At 40.9% G+C, this 15,000-nt stretch overlaps 1 long non-coding RNA gene across 1 annotated transcript in view; it reads left to right on the top strand.

Moving 5' to 3' along the window:
• LOC135113242 (uncharacterized) overlaps positions 1-14,646 on the top strand; it is a 16,445-nt gene extending 1,799 nt beyond the window's left edge. The window contains exon 2 of the long non-coding RNA XR_010274769.1: positions 12,826-14,646. This is a non-coding gene — a long non-coding RNA (uncharacterized LOC135113242). The remainder of the gene's footprint in view (positions 1-12,825) is intronic.
• The last annotated feature ends 354 nt before the right edge of the window (positions 14,647-15,000 follow it).

The raw sequence follows: 15,000 nt of genomic DNA, 5'->3' as shown, positions 1-15,000 counted from the left end.
CGTGGGTGGAGTGGAGGGACATGCCATTATGCATCTTTCAGAGCCGAAAATCAATGGAAAAATTATGTATATGTTTACTGTTGTATTAAATATTAACAAGAAAATACGACCTGTGGAGTGACTCGTCCTCTAACAATTAAGGTCAGTAGAAAACTGCTAGACACAACCATTCTGCCTGTACTCAGTTAGTCAGCCAATGTTACAGTGACCTTTAGAAGAGTCCACAGTATGCGACTCTGAGTTATTACGAATACTACTATAAAAATTTTTATTTTACTTTTTTTTTAATAATTAATAATAGGAACCTACACATTTAATCCCAATCTCTAGTTCATCACCATTTTTTTTTTTTTTTTCATATTTTCTTTAGTTATTTTAATATATTCCAAACAGCGACTTTTAGAAGACACTGCGTTCTAAGACTTAGGAATAATTTCGACTACTACTGTAAAAATATATCCTTTTCCCGAGGCAATTACCAACAAAAAGGTGCACATTTGATCCTTATCTCTATTGCATGGTAGGGTTATTGTTTTTTTTTGTTTTTTTAGATAGTTTCCCAATACGATAATACTATTTTCTCGCTGACAAACTCAGACTGAAGGCGAGGACTGAATGAATAACTGAAGGCGAGGAGTGAATAAGTGACTGAAGGCGAAGGCTAAATAAGTGACTGAAGACTGAAGGCGAAGGCTAAATAAGTGACTGAAGACTAAAAGTGAATGAGTGACTGAAGGCGAGGACTGAATGAATGACTGAAGGCGAGGGCTGAATAAATGAAGGACAGACGCACCCAGCAACTTCCTCTATGAGTCTATAATGAAGAAGAAAGAAAATATCGCTGCCAGATCCCAAACTATATTTTAAAGTTATAAGTTGCCTTAATTTGTTTGATTGCATTAATTTACTTTTCATCCGGCTGAGAGAGTTTTTTTTTTTTTCGCGAGCTAGGTAATGTAAAAGACTTGAAGATTTATTTAAAACTTGAAACATTCCGCGACTCGTCTCCCGATCTAAAGGTTCTGATTTTGGCAACTTTTGATTCAAGACGTTTCACTTTTCACGTTAATGTTTGATTTTAGTTTGGCCCGAGTTCAGTTATTCCGCGTCACTGCTTGGGTTAAGAGAGAGAGAGAGAGAGAGAGAGAGAGAGAGAGAGAGAGAGAGAGAGAGAGAGAGAGAGAGAGAGAGAGAGAGAGTCGGCTGAGTGATTGGTTGATTGATTAGTTGACAGATTGCGAGATCGGTGAGAGAGAGAGAGAGAGAGAGAGAGAGAGAGAGAGAGAGAGAGAGAGAGAGAGAGAGAGAGAGAGAGAGAGAGAGAGAGTTGGCTGAGTGATTGGTTGATTGATTAGTTGACAGACTGCGAGATCGGTGAGAGAGAGAGAGAGAGAGAGAGAGAGAGAGAGAGAGAGAGAGAGAGAGAGAGAGAGAGAGAGAGAGAGAGAGAGTGCTGGCCAACTGATTGAATACGAGTACTTGCCCCACTGATACACTGGTAGATTGATTATATAACTGTCTGTCTGCCTATCTAGCTGTCCGTTTGTCTGCCCAGCTCACCTCCCTCCACACACACACACACACACACACACACACACACACACACACACACACACACACACACACACACACACACACACACACACACACACACAGAGGATCACGGCAGGTGGGAAAGGTTGGTGTATCTCGTAACTCTATCTGATGCCATATGACATCGTTGTTGCGGCGTTGTAACTCAATCCATTTCCAATCGGGTGAGTCTGTTTCCAGTAGAGGCGGGCGTTGCCTCTTGCCCCTCTAGATCGCTGTGTTGGGTTGTCGAGTCCTCCGCTACCACGTTAACATTAGCTGACTGAGTCGTGGCTTCTCTTCGGTGTTAATTTGTTATGGTGTGATTTAAGATCGTGATATTAGCATAGGGATTTCAAGACACCGCTGATATCTACTGGAGTGATCGAGTAGCTGTGACCTGTTAGTATTTGTGGTTTTCTGTTTGTTGTGTAAGTTTATGTAGTAGTGTGATGCAAGTGAGGATTATGAATTGAAAATGCCACTGATATGAATATGTGTGATGTGTAATTCAGATCTTTAAGTGTTTGTTGTGATATCTACAGGAGTGATCGAGTGGCTGTGACCTGTTAGTATTTGTGGTTTTCTGTTGTGTAAGTTTATGCAGTAGTGTGATGCAAGTGAGGATTATGAATTGGAAATGCCACTGATATGAATATGTGTGATGTGTAGTTCAGATCCTTTAAGTGTTTGTGGTGTTATTTTTGTTACGGAAAATTCTTGTGCATGGTGGTAGTAAAATGGCAGGGTTATGATTTGAAGGCACCACTGACATCAAAAAAGTTACTGATTTTTTTTTTTTTTTTAATTGTGGTACGGAAAGGCTTCAGTACACTTTTCCAATTTTCGATAATCATTTTAGCCCATTTTCTATAGGGACTGGCATGTGTGTGGCATTTTTACAGGTTTTTCTAGCCCAGGGTCAGTGCCTCTCATACAAAAAAATGTTTGATTGATGTTAGTATTATGATTTCAAACTACCATTGATACAAAATGAGTGACATAGTGGTTCAGACCTTTCACTATTTGGTTTTACGAGTATTTTAGGAAAGTATTTATCGTTAAGAACATAAGATCATAAGAACATAAAGGAAGATCATAAGAATATAAAGGAAGCTACGAGAAGCCATCAGGCCCTCACGAGAGAGTCCCTGTATAAAGCATACCTACCTATACCCACTCAAACAACACCATAGTCTGTCATTAGCAGGGATAGGGTAACAAAAATTCTCTTTCACTACAACAGACTCTACATACATATCATAGTGGAAAGGAGTGGAAAGGAAAGTAGCTTGTTCTCACTTGATATTTAATCATTCCTTTTTGTATTTCAGTATTTCTTTTGTAGCAGGATTTTTTTTACCTTGTTTTCTTTATTTTTTTTAATATATAATTTTTTATCGTGTTCCCTGCTTTCCCGGTAGTGTGTTTCCATTGAATACACATATTAATCATTCCTTCTTTTATATTTTCTTTTGAAGTTGAATTTTTTTTTCTTTTACTCAATATACATCTATTTTTCATTTTATTTGTTTCTCTTGTGTTTCCTTCTTCCCCAGTTGTGGGTTTCCTTTGGTTACTGATTTATTCATTCATTTTTACATTTTTTTTTCCTTGAAGTAGTTTTATTAAATTTTCCTCTTATATAAGTATATTTTTTTCTTTTAACTTCTTTTCCACTTGTTCTCTTCTTTCCAAGCAGCGTGTTTCCATCGGTTAATGATTTATTCTTACCTTCATTTTTATATTTTCTCTTTACGTAGGATTATTATTTGTTTCAGTATCTTTTATGTATTTTATTTATCCATTATTCTCTTCTCTCCTTGGTACACATCTTTTTCATATTCTAAGAGAGAAGACTTGAAGAGCGCGAGCTAAAGGAAGTTACCTAAATTATTAGACGTTTGTACAACTTGAGGGAAAATAAACTTAAAAGAATTGTGTAGGTGATGGAACACTTTACGTTATATTCAGGGAGGGAGAGAGAGAGAGAGAGAGAGAGAGAGAGAGAGAGAGAGAGAGAGAGAGAGAGAGAGAGAGAGAGAGAGAGAGAGAGAGAGAGAGAGAGAGAGAGAGAGAGAGAGAGAGAGAGAGAGAGAGAAACGCCGCCTGCAGGAATGATACTGTATCCTGTAGTAAAGTAAAGGCTTTGTGTGTTTGGTGCAGCTGTTAGAGTAATTATTTTTGATGGAAAGGGATTGGGATGAAATAAAAGACGCCGAGGAAAGGACTTGGAAATGTGGGGAAGGAAAATGCTTGACTTTTATAAGACAAGATGTGAGTGAGAACGTGGAAAGCAACATATATTTGACTGGTAAGAGAAAAGTGACTGGAAATATGAAAAGAAAGGGCATTGGCTTACAAAATGACAGAATGAAAATATGAGTGAAGACTGTGAAAAGAAAGTAAATCTATTCGTCTAAAAGAATGTAAGTGGAAGCTGTGGAAATATTAAACGTATTTGATTAACAGGAGGAGAAAGGAGTGAACACTGAAAATTAACACAAGTGCACTGCTAAAAGAAAATGTAAATGAAAAGTGAAGAAAAATGTCTCAACTAATAGGCTCAAAAAAAAAAAAATAATAATTGTTAATAATAATAATAATAATAATAATAATGATCAATAATATAATAATAATAATAATAATAATAATAATAATAATAATAACAATAATAATAATAATGTGTATGTTTGATAGAAGAATATAAATGAAAAGTGTGACAAAGAAAACCATTCACTGCCACAAGAAAATGGAGTAAAATTGTAAATGTTAACTGTTAAAAGAGAAGAGAAAGAACTTAAAAAATAAAACAAAACTCGAGTGTTGGAAGTTACAATGGAAAGGGAAAGATAAAAAAAAAAAAAATACGAAAAAAAAAATATTACTGCAAGAATGTTAGTTAAAAGTATCACTAATAAGTACCAGATTGTAAAAAAAAAAAATCATAAAAGCTCACATATTTGACGACCAGGAAATGGAATGCAAGTAAAACGATACAAATGAAAAAAAAAAAACATTTTATAGCAATTAAGAAACTATTTTTATAACAGATGAGAACCACATAACATTTTCTTAACAACAATTGGGAAAAAGATATTTTTATAAAAAGTAAGAAAAACGACATTTTTTTATAGCATTTGAGAATTAACGATAACATTTTTATAACAATTGGGAAAATAATAAAGCTTTTAGTAACAAATGAGAAAAAATTCATAATGAAAACATAATTTTTCATAATAAATGAGAAAAAAATATTTTCGTAAAATATAACAATTGGAAAATATCTTTAACTTTTTAAAATAACAAAAAGTACGTGAAAATAGCACCAAACAATTAGAAAGAGAGAAAAAAAATTTTCTGAATGTAAATAACAAAACGAGTGAAAATAGCAGCAATCAACGTCTTTTTCACGGCACAGGTGAGGCGCGACTCCCTCAGGTAACTCCCGCGCTGATTTGACAAGCTAACTTACTGCAGGTCAAGGTGAATTAAATTACGCTCATTGTGCAAAGTTAAGGCAACCCGTGTGTAGTTAGTTCCTTAGTTACATTAAGTTAAGGTCAAATTAGCATGGCAATCTAAGCTGGCTAGTTATGTACCTCGTGTTGGTGGCGGAGGGGATGGTGGTGGTGGTTGTAACAGTAGTAGTAGCAGTAGGAGGAGACGGTCCAGTACTAGTAGTAGTATGAGGAGGAGGAGGAGGAGGAGGAACAAATAAAAAGGGGGAGGAAACAAAGGGAGGCGAATGAGGAGTGATGGTGGTAGTAGTAGTGCCAGTAGTAGTAGTTATAGTAGTAGTAGTAGTAGTAGTAGTAGTAGTAGTAGTAGTAGTAACGGAATTAGCAGTTTACATAGAATAGAATACGTATAAGAAAAATATGTGAAGAGATGTCCCTTACACACACACACACACACACACACACACACACACACACACACACACACACACACACACACACACACACACACACACACACACACACACACACACACCTCTATATAGCTTTATTTGATCTCACTACAACAAAACTCCTCAACACTTTAAACCTCCCCACTCGCTCTCTCTCTCTCTCTCTCTCTCTCTCTCTCTCTCTCTCTCTCTCTCTCTCTCTCTCTCTCTCTCTCTCTCTCTCTCTCTCTCTCTCTCTCTCTCTCTCTCTCTCTCTCTCTCTCTCTCTCTCTCTCTCTCTCTCTCTCTCTCTCTCTCGTATTGGAGGGGCGTCATGGCAAGTTTTCCGTTCTCTCTGTGACAATATTCGCTATTCAAAAGACGAGAGTGTTTGATGTTTTTTGCAGCCCTGGGAGAGGGAGAGAGAGAGAGAGAGAGAGAGAGAGAGAGAGAGAGAGAGAGAGAGAGAGAGAGAGAGAGAGAGAGAGAGAGAAGGATAAGATGAGGAAAGCAAAGAAAGGATAGGAAGGGAAGATGATGTGAAGGGAGGAGGAGGAGAGGGAAATGAAGAAGATGGGAAGGATAAATGTTTCCTAAATATTTAACTGGCTTATGTTTGAGGAGGAGGAGGAAGAGGAAGAGGAAGAGGAGGAGGAGGACGAGAAGTGGTGTAAAAAAGAAAAAAAGATGATAAAAGGAAGAGGTGACAGTATAAGAGGGGATTTTAAAAGATATTTAAAATGCTTGTTAAATAATGAATAAGGAGAAATAAGAAGGGAAGGGAGGATGAGGAGGTGACAGTAAAGAGAGAGAGAGAGAGAAAAAAAAGTTAAAGTAAAAATAAAATAACGACCAAAAATAAAAGAGGATAAGTAGAAGATGAGTAGAAGATGATACAGGATGAAAAAAGAATGGTGGAAAAAAAAATAATATGCGTGTAAAATACTGTGGAAATCGAAAAAAAATAAGGGAACGGAGGAGGATGGGAAGGAAATTATAGAATATCAGAAGGAATGTTATAAAAGGAAAAAAGTGCGTGGAATAATGGAAAATAAGGAAAATAAATAGAGAATGAAATGAGTGACACAGGAAGTTGACAACCAAAAGTAAAATATTGAGAAAGAACGAGACAAGAAGAAGGAATGGAATGAAACACAGAAAACGACAACGACGGGAGAGAAAACTTGAAAGAAGGCGAGAAAATAGAAGACGAGGAAGAAGAAAGCGAAAAAGAAGACGAGAAAGAAGGCGAGAAAGAAGACCAGACAGAAGAGGAGGAGAAAGAAAAAAAGAAAAAGAAGGAAAAGTGGAGAAGAGAAGAAAGAAGAAAAAGTGAAAGGAAGAAATAAGGGAAGAAGCAGAAGAAGAAGAAGAAAAATAGACGAACCACCACCACCACCACCACCACCACCACCACCACCTAAAACACCATAATGATAACATCTTCCATCACCTTCGTATCCCCCTGTCCACGTGCCTCCCTTTCCCCCTTCTCTCCGTGTCCTCGCGTGTTTAAGGTCAAAACATTCACTCCCTTAGCGTTGCCTTAGGTCGCCCGTCCCCGCTCCTACCCAGAGTCACCATCAAGTTTTAACGGTATCAGCATTAAGGCTTTTACCAATATCAACCTTATGCTCGTATTTCCCCGGCTCGTGTAAACCTGTGCGTTCTTAGTGTCTGGACGAGGCCTTGAAGGTGGTGTGTGTGTGTGTGTGTGTGTGTGTGTGTGTGTGTGTGTGTGTGTGTGTGTGTGTGTGTGTGTGCTGGGGGTAGTGGTTTAGAGGGGTGTGTTAGGCTGTGTTGGGGGATGTTTGGGTGTGTGTGTTAGGAGTAATTTGGTGTAATTGTTGGAGTGAGACAGTGTTGGGGTGTTTTAGGGCGGGAAGAAAGTGTGTGTGTGTGTGTGTGTGTGTGTGTGTGTGTGTGTGTGTGTGTGTGTGTGTGTGTGTGTGTGTGTGTGTGTGTGTGTGCGCCTTTGATGCCATGGGAGTTTGGACTTCGTGTTGGTCTTGTTGTCTGGATTTGCTGCAATACTGGAAGGTGTGAGTGTGTTCCTGAAGCGTCTGTCGCCTGGAGATCGATGTATCTCTCTTAAGGACTATTTTTCAAAGGCCACAGAGATTGCTCGTGTCCTCAGATATTTTCCTCCCGCTACTAATACCCAGGATATATTAACCTTTTCACAGCATAAGCAATATATCCTTTACTTTGAAATCTTTATAAGTACGTATAAGAAATAAGAGTATTAAAAAAAAAAAAGATTTTCTACCATTTTTTGAAGGCCACAGGGTTTACTCAAGTCTCCCTTCATATTTTCTCTCACTAATAACACACAGGGCTTTATAGTAACCCTTCCTAATAAGCAACAATTCACGGCACTAAGAAAAAAAAAATATATATGAAACTTTTATAAGCGCGTGCAAGAAAGAGGAGGAAAAAAAATTCCAATTTCTTGCCCGTATAATGTTTGGAGAGTCATTTGTGGTTGATGAAAGATGAGACAAACAGCAGTGGAAAAGATCAACTTCTACCTACTAGCATTAACTCACCCCTGAAAATTACTGTAACTTCAAGTACTCTGAGTAAAGAGTGGTAGAAGAATCGAACAGACTCGGTAAGTAATCAGGTTGATAGTGCGGAGTCATTAGGGAGTTTTAAAAGAAGATTAGGTAAATTCATAGATGAGTAGGGTAGGTGGAAATAGGTAGATATATTTCACCCAAGGACTGCCACGTGTATACCTGATGGCTTCTTGTAGATTTGCTTATGTTCTTATGTAAACTTGTTGGAAAAGAGACGCGAAGTCGTTTGAGAAAGTGGGATGTGCCAAATACCAGTGAAAAAGAAGAACTACTACTGTTATTATTACTATTACTGTTATTGGCATTACCTTTCCTCTCTCTCTTGAAAACTATGGTAACCTTCACTAGATAAATGTAATGGATAAGAGATTTTGGAAATTTTGAAGTAAAATGTAGCAATAAAAAGGTTAATAATGGAATCTCAGGTACTTTCATCCTATTCTTGAAAATTACGATAACTTCCATTAGAGCCTGGCTGAGTGTATAAGACATTTTGGAATTTTTAAAAAGGTGAAGAACTATTACTAGAGTCTGATAAACTTACTGGAAACGAGACGAAAGAAGATTTGAGTTTTTGTGGTGTGTCTTAACCGGCTTCGTGGGACGTACCAAATAGCAGTGAATAATTAAACTAGCACTTCCATGACCTAACCTTTGAAAACTGGTAACTCCAACTAGAATCTTATTAAATTTGGTGGGGAAGAGATTTTGGGAAGTTTGAGAAAGTGTGGTGTGTTCTGACGGTATTCGCGCCGTCCTTCCCTCACAGCTCAAGCTACATTGCTAATTTCAGGCACTGTGTTATCCGAGTGTGGCGTTTGCTTTGGAGAAGGCCTGTCTTTGGTCTGACCGGTTTGATTATCTCGCCCACATTCTCTCTCTCTCTCTCTCTCTCTCTCTCTCTCTCTCTCTCTCTCTCTCTCTCTCTCTCTCTCTCTCTCTCTCTCTCTCTCTCTCTCTCTCTCTCTCTCTCTCTCTCTCTCTCTCTCTCTCTCTCTCGCACATAACTTCTATTGTTCTATCTTGGTTCTCCTGCCCACATTCTCTTTGTCTCTGTCTTTGTCTGTCTGTCTGTCTGTCTTTATCTGCCAGTCAGTCAGTCTGTCAATAAGTGTGTGTGTGTGTGTGTGTGTGTGTGTGTGTGTGTGTGTGTGTGTGTGTGTGTGTGTGTGCCTGTCTGTCTGTTTGTCTGTTTGTCTGTCTGTGTGTCTGTCTGTGTGTCTCTGTCTGTCTGTCTGTCTGTCTGTCTGTCTGTCTGTCTGTCTGTCTGTCTGTCTGTCTGTCTGTCTGTCTGTCTGTCTGTCTGTCTGTCTGTCTGTCTGTCTGTCTGTCTGTCTCTCTCTCTCTCTCTCTCTCTCTCTCTCTCTCTCTCTCTCTCTCTCTCTCTCTCTCTCTCTCTCTCTCTCTCTCTCTCTCTCTCTCTCTCTCTCTCTCTCTCTCTCTCTCTCTCTCTCTCTCTCTCTCTCTCTCTCTCTCTTTCTCTCTGGGCCTTGTGGCACACCACCAGTGCCGACACGTCCCCGCGGTGCTCCAGGGACGTCACAGATGAAGATGATTGCTGGTCGTCCTCGGTCGCCACCGGTCGCAGGGCACGCCGCTGGACTGCATCGAGTCTCTGCATGTGGGTGGCAGCGCCAGACATCCAGAACAGGGCACCGCACTCAGGCAAGGACGTATTTGTGCCTTGTACAGGCTGAGGATGCCCCGTGAGTCGAGGCTTGGTGCCACCCTACGCAGGGCAGAGACTCTCAATGAGGCTTGATTGGCGACGGCAGCGATGTGGTGGTCAAAGCGCAGGCCACGGTCCACAGACACTCCCAAGACCTTGACATGGTCTTGAAGTGGCAGCCTCTTGCCCCCAAAGTACAGCTGTCCTGCGATTGCTTGAGAGGCACCTGGGGACCGTAAGATGACCATGGCCTGCGTCTTCTCTGGAGCAAAGCTGACCTGCCACACTTCTCCCCACTGCTCCTCCAGTCTGAGCCGCCTGTTCAAGTCACTGATGGACCGCTGGCTGTCGAAGCGGCAGTAAGAGCGGGAGAGTGTACAGTCGTCAGCATACGCTGCCACCGTTGGTAGCTGCCGGAGGTGGTCATCAATGTAAATGTTCCACAGGATTGGGCCCAGCACTGAACCCTGTGGAACCGAGGTTTTTACTGGTGAAGGCCCTGATGACTGGGCGTTGACTACCACCCGAAGGGTCCTCCCCTGGAGACAGTCACCGAGCAGTGCCAGTAGGTCCCCTTGGACACCCTTGGCGCGAAGCTTCTCGATAAACCCAGCATGTCCAGACCCTATCAAAGGCTCCAGCAATGTCCAGGGCCACCACAAGGGCTCTCTCTCGCGCGCGCGCACTCTCGTATACACACTCGCGCGCACTCGCACTCTCTCTCTCTCTCTCTCTCTCTCTCTCTCTCTCTCTCTCTCTCTCTCTCTCTCTCTCTCTCTCTCTCTCTCTCTCTCTCTCTCTCTCTCTCTCTCTCTCTCTCTCTCTCTCTCTCTCTCTCTCTCTCTCTCTCTCTCTCTCTCTCTCTCCCCCCCCCTCATCATATCCCCAACTCACAAATATCACCTTATTGTTATGTCTTGCTGTCTCCCAAACCACTCTGTTCGCTCTCTCTGACCTTTCCTGGCTGCGTCACTGTAGCGGTAAGATCGGGTCATCACCTGAGGAACGGCAGTAAGGGCGGGTATCGTGCTGGTGTCCGCCTCGCCACCACCAACCCCCCTACTGACGTACACAAGACTCATTTCAAGCCTATATTCTGTAATGTTTTACTCTCTCACCACGACTATTTTCTGAGACAACAGAGATGATTAGCCGAGTCCTGAGTTTTTTTTTTTTCTGTCCTCTTTGTAATGTAGAAATTTTTGTCATTGTCACTAGAAATATGAAAAAAAAATCACCCAAATTCCTGTGTAACCACCACGATCATTTTCAAGGCTCCCAAAATTGATTAGCCGGTTCTTGCTAGTGTGTATTTTTTTTTTTTTTTTTGCATGTTTATGATTTAGAAATCTTGGCAATCTGTCAGTAGAACAGTAAGACCCTTAAAAACCCCGTGTAACTCCACCTATAGCCTTTTGTAAGTAGGTACTAGGGTCACCATTTCTCCTGTTAATAATGTAGAAACACTGATCTTTTCTGACTAAAACCATAAAACAAACTTTGAAAACTGTGAATTTGTATCTGAAGCCTTGTTAAAGTGGAGGTGCGGCGCGGATATCAACACATTTCCTGGTACAGTCGCCGGTGCAAGATTCAAAGTCCCCACTCCCCTCACGTTACCAAGCAATGTCGGTGTCAGATCCCCATGATTGATTTATTACAAACTCGAGCTTCCTTTTCCAGCTGGCACCAATGTGTTGGCTGCCTTTCTTTTCCACCTTTCACCTCGCCTCAAACCTTGCCTTATTTTGTCTAATTATGTCTATCCGCCCTGCGCTGTCCTATTAAAGCTGGTATTTTGAAACGCTGTAGATTTTTTGTCGTTATTTCGCTAGAGTCAGACGTTAGCACCTTGTACGTGTCCCCTCCAGTTGTTTGCCCCTTGCATCTTTCTCTGTGACTCCAGTCCGTTGACTTCGTTGCTTAATGGCGCACAAAGCATGTATCTTGATTTTTTAAGGGGTACCAATCATGCACGAGTATTGAGTGTAGTGGAGGTCTATTAAAACTATTAAAAGGCACAAATTTAAGAACACATACCTATCTCTGTTTCATCGAGGAAATTCAAGTCTAAATGTTTTTCTCCTTCACTACATTGTGCGTCTACATTTCTCATTAAGAAACTGATGACAATTTCTTGCGGACTCCAGAGTTCGTGAGCACACTGTGACCCGGGTAACGACTGGTGCAGCTTATTTTTACATTACAGACGAAAAGTTTTGTCTAATGTTCATTTATTTATTTATTTATTTTTATTCTTTTTATTATTATTTATTTATTTATTTATTTATTTATTTTTATTTATTTATTTTTTTTTTTTCACCGCACCACCATTTTTCACCACACCACCATTCTCATTTCAATCACTGGTGACAATTTTTGCGAGCGTTATCCTTTGAGAAATCTTTGTGTTCTGATAGGTGGAAATATGTTGACATGTTTTATATAGGGACTGCCACGGGTAGGCCTGATGGCTTCTTGCAGCTTCCGCTATTATATTTACTAGGTGACCATGTTCCTTTGACAATATCTGTGTTCTGATAGGTGGAAATAGGTGGACATGTTTTATACAGGGGCTGCCACATGTAGGTCTGATTGCTTCTTGCAGTTTCCCGTATTTTCTTGTGTTATTATTTTTTTACATATCATTTTACCACCATCACTTATTTACTTAACATCCTAAAGCATTCATTTTTTTTCTTCTCTCTCTTTTCCTTTCTGTGTTCTTGTCTTACTTTGGGTCATGTCAGTCTAAATATTTAATGCACCACGCCACTCTTCTCTCCTCATTTGTATCACGCCTGCCAGTTCGTTCCTGACACCAACACCTTTTTGCAGCCTCCGTTATATTATTACGTGCCTATGTTCTTGTCTTTGGGTTATGTCATCGCCTAAATATTTACTCCACCACACCACTCTCTTCCTCTCCATTTGTATCATACCTGACAGTTCGTTGCTGACACTATTTATTTATTTATTTTTTAAGTTTCCGTTATGTTTTCTCAAGTCCTTATATTTTTATTTTTCGGTCCCTTTAGGTTATGTTACCTTCTAAATATTTATCCTTGACTGCGCCACTCTCCTCTTCTCATTTGTATCACGTCTGACAGTTCGTTGCTGACACCAGTTTCGGGGATTTCCTGTGGCCACTACCGGCAGGCCTTCCCCATCGCCTGTCCTGAACGGAACTGCGCCTGGGAGGGTGTGAGAGTGATGGTCGTCCTTCCTGTGCGTGGCGGGCGTCCAGGGAGGAGACGGAACTGTGGTGGAGGAGGCGTTCAGGATACCTCTCTTTCTTTCTCTCTATGCTGGGTTTTGTGTCGCTAGGTCAGGTGCGGATGGTGGTCAGTGAGGGTGTTGTGTTGTGGTGTGGTGTTGATAGGTGGCGCTTACTGGTGGTGTGGTGTGGTGTGTTGTGTTGTGTTGTGTTGTGAAGTGTTACATAAATGTTTATAGACTACATATACAAGATCTTCCTTTAACACACACACACACATCCTTGTCAACCACCACCACCACCACCTCAACATTGCCTTCCCTTCCCTTCCCATCCCTGCCCCTTTACCCCGGTCCCTCCATCACCCCCACAGCCCCATCATCGCCATCACAGCCTCCCCCGCGCTGCCCTGGTCCAATTTGCAGAGGGAGTCGTAGAGAGGATCAACAAATCAGTCCGAACCTTGGTGTCTGCTGGCTAAGACAGGAGGTGGATAGGCAGGGAGGGCGCGAGAAAGTGGGGACCGTATGCTCTTGAAACGCTTTGCTCTCTCACCACGACTGTTTTGGAAGGCCACATAGATGATTAGTCGGGTTGTCAGTATTGCTTTTCCTGTTCATGAGGTTGAAATACTGTTAATCTGTCACTGGGAAGGCAAAAACATCCTTAAAAATTAGTGTAACTTATTATAAAAACTTTGTTCTCTCTCTCCGACATTTCAGAGGCCACAAAGATGATTAGTCTGTTTCTCAAGACTGTTTTTCGTGTTTATTATAGAAATGTTGTCAGTATGCAACTTGAACCATAAAATAATAATAATGATAATAAATAAAAACACATGTCGCTTCAAGGAAATATTTTTTCAACGTAGTGGTGTTCCGCAGAAGTGTTTCAGAATACGGTTCATATTCGGAATGCTTCCACGCTGCACACTAACTACGTTCAAGTCTCTAGTTGAAGTTACACTGGTTTTTAAGAATGATTCTATTGTTCTGGTGATAGATTACTAAGATATCCGTACTATTAACAGGAGAAACACTCTTGAGACTATTTGTAAAAGGGTGTAGTTCAAGTGACACGGATTTAAAGGATGTTTTTTACGGTTCTAGTGAAAGATTAAGAAGACCTCTTCATAATCAACATGCGAAACACTTTTGAGAAACCAGCTAATCATCCCAGTGGCCTTAAAAAACATTCGTAGTAAAAGAACAAAGGTTTTCAGAATACGTGCTAGAGAGGGAGGAAGTAAAAGAACCTACTAACGTTGGGTTGGCTAGAGCTGTAGGAAGGAGACAGGGAGAGAGAGAGAGAGAGAGAGAGAGAGAGAGAGAGAGAGAGAGAGAGAGAGAGAGAGAGAGAGAGAGAGAGAGAGAGAGAGAGAGAGAGAGAGAGAACTTAGGCTAAGAGGTAAGAAGGGGAAGGAACTGACGGTGAAGGAGGTGAAGGAGAGGAGTCGTGTTAACAGGGATGTCTGGGGGAAAGGGAAGGAGGAAGGAAATGAGAAAGGCACAGATGAAAGGAGTTTGTTGGGAGGCTGTGAGATGCAAGAAGGGGAGGGGAGAGAAAAGTAAAAGAGAAGAGGAGGAGGAGGGAAAAGTGTGTGGAAGGAAGGGAAAAAGTGTGAAAGGGTGTGGAGGTTGAGAGAGAGAGAGAGAGAGAGAGAGAGAGAGAGAGAGAGAGAGAGAGAGAGAGAGAGAGAGAGAGAGAGAGAGAGAGAGAGAGAGAGAGAGAGAATGGTGAAAAAGTAACGGAAATATACTCGTAGAATGAAAACGAATAAAAGTATAAAAAAAATACATTGAAAGAACATGTAAGAAAAATATGAAAAAAATTGGACAGGAAAGAAAAAAATATAAAGGAATAAAGGAAAATAGTCAAGGGAAAATAGTCACATTTGTTCTGAGAAAATGGAGAAGGGAGTATTAAAGGGATACGTAAGAAAAAAAAGGGAGTGTGTATATGGAAGGAAAGGGAATTTAAAGGGGTAGGAGAAAGAGGAGGATGAGGCGGAGGCTGGAGGAAGGCGTAAAGGTGACAGGAGGAGGAGGAGGAGGAGGAGGATCTGAAA

This window comes from Scylla paramamosain, chromosome 25 (assembly GCF_035594125.1).
Source record: "Scylla paramamosain isolate STU-SP2022 chromosome 25, ASM3559412v1, whole genome shotgun sequence".
Classification (NCBI taxonomy): domain Eukaryota; kingdom Metazoa; phylum Arthropoda; class Malacostraca; order Decapoda; family Portunidae; genus Scylla; species Scylla paramamosain.
Note: the sequence above shows the minus strand (reverse complement) of the source record. Positions and strands in the feature narration are given on the sequence as shown.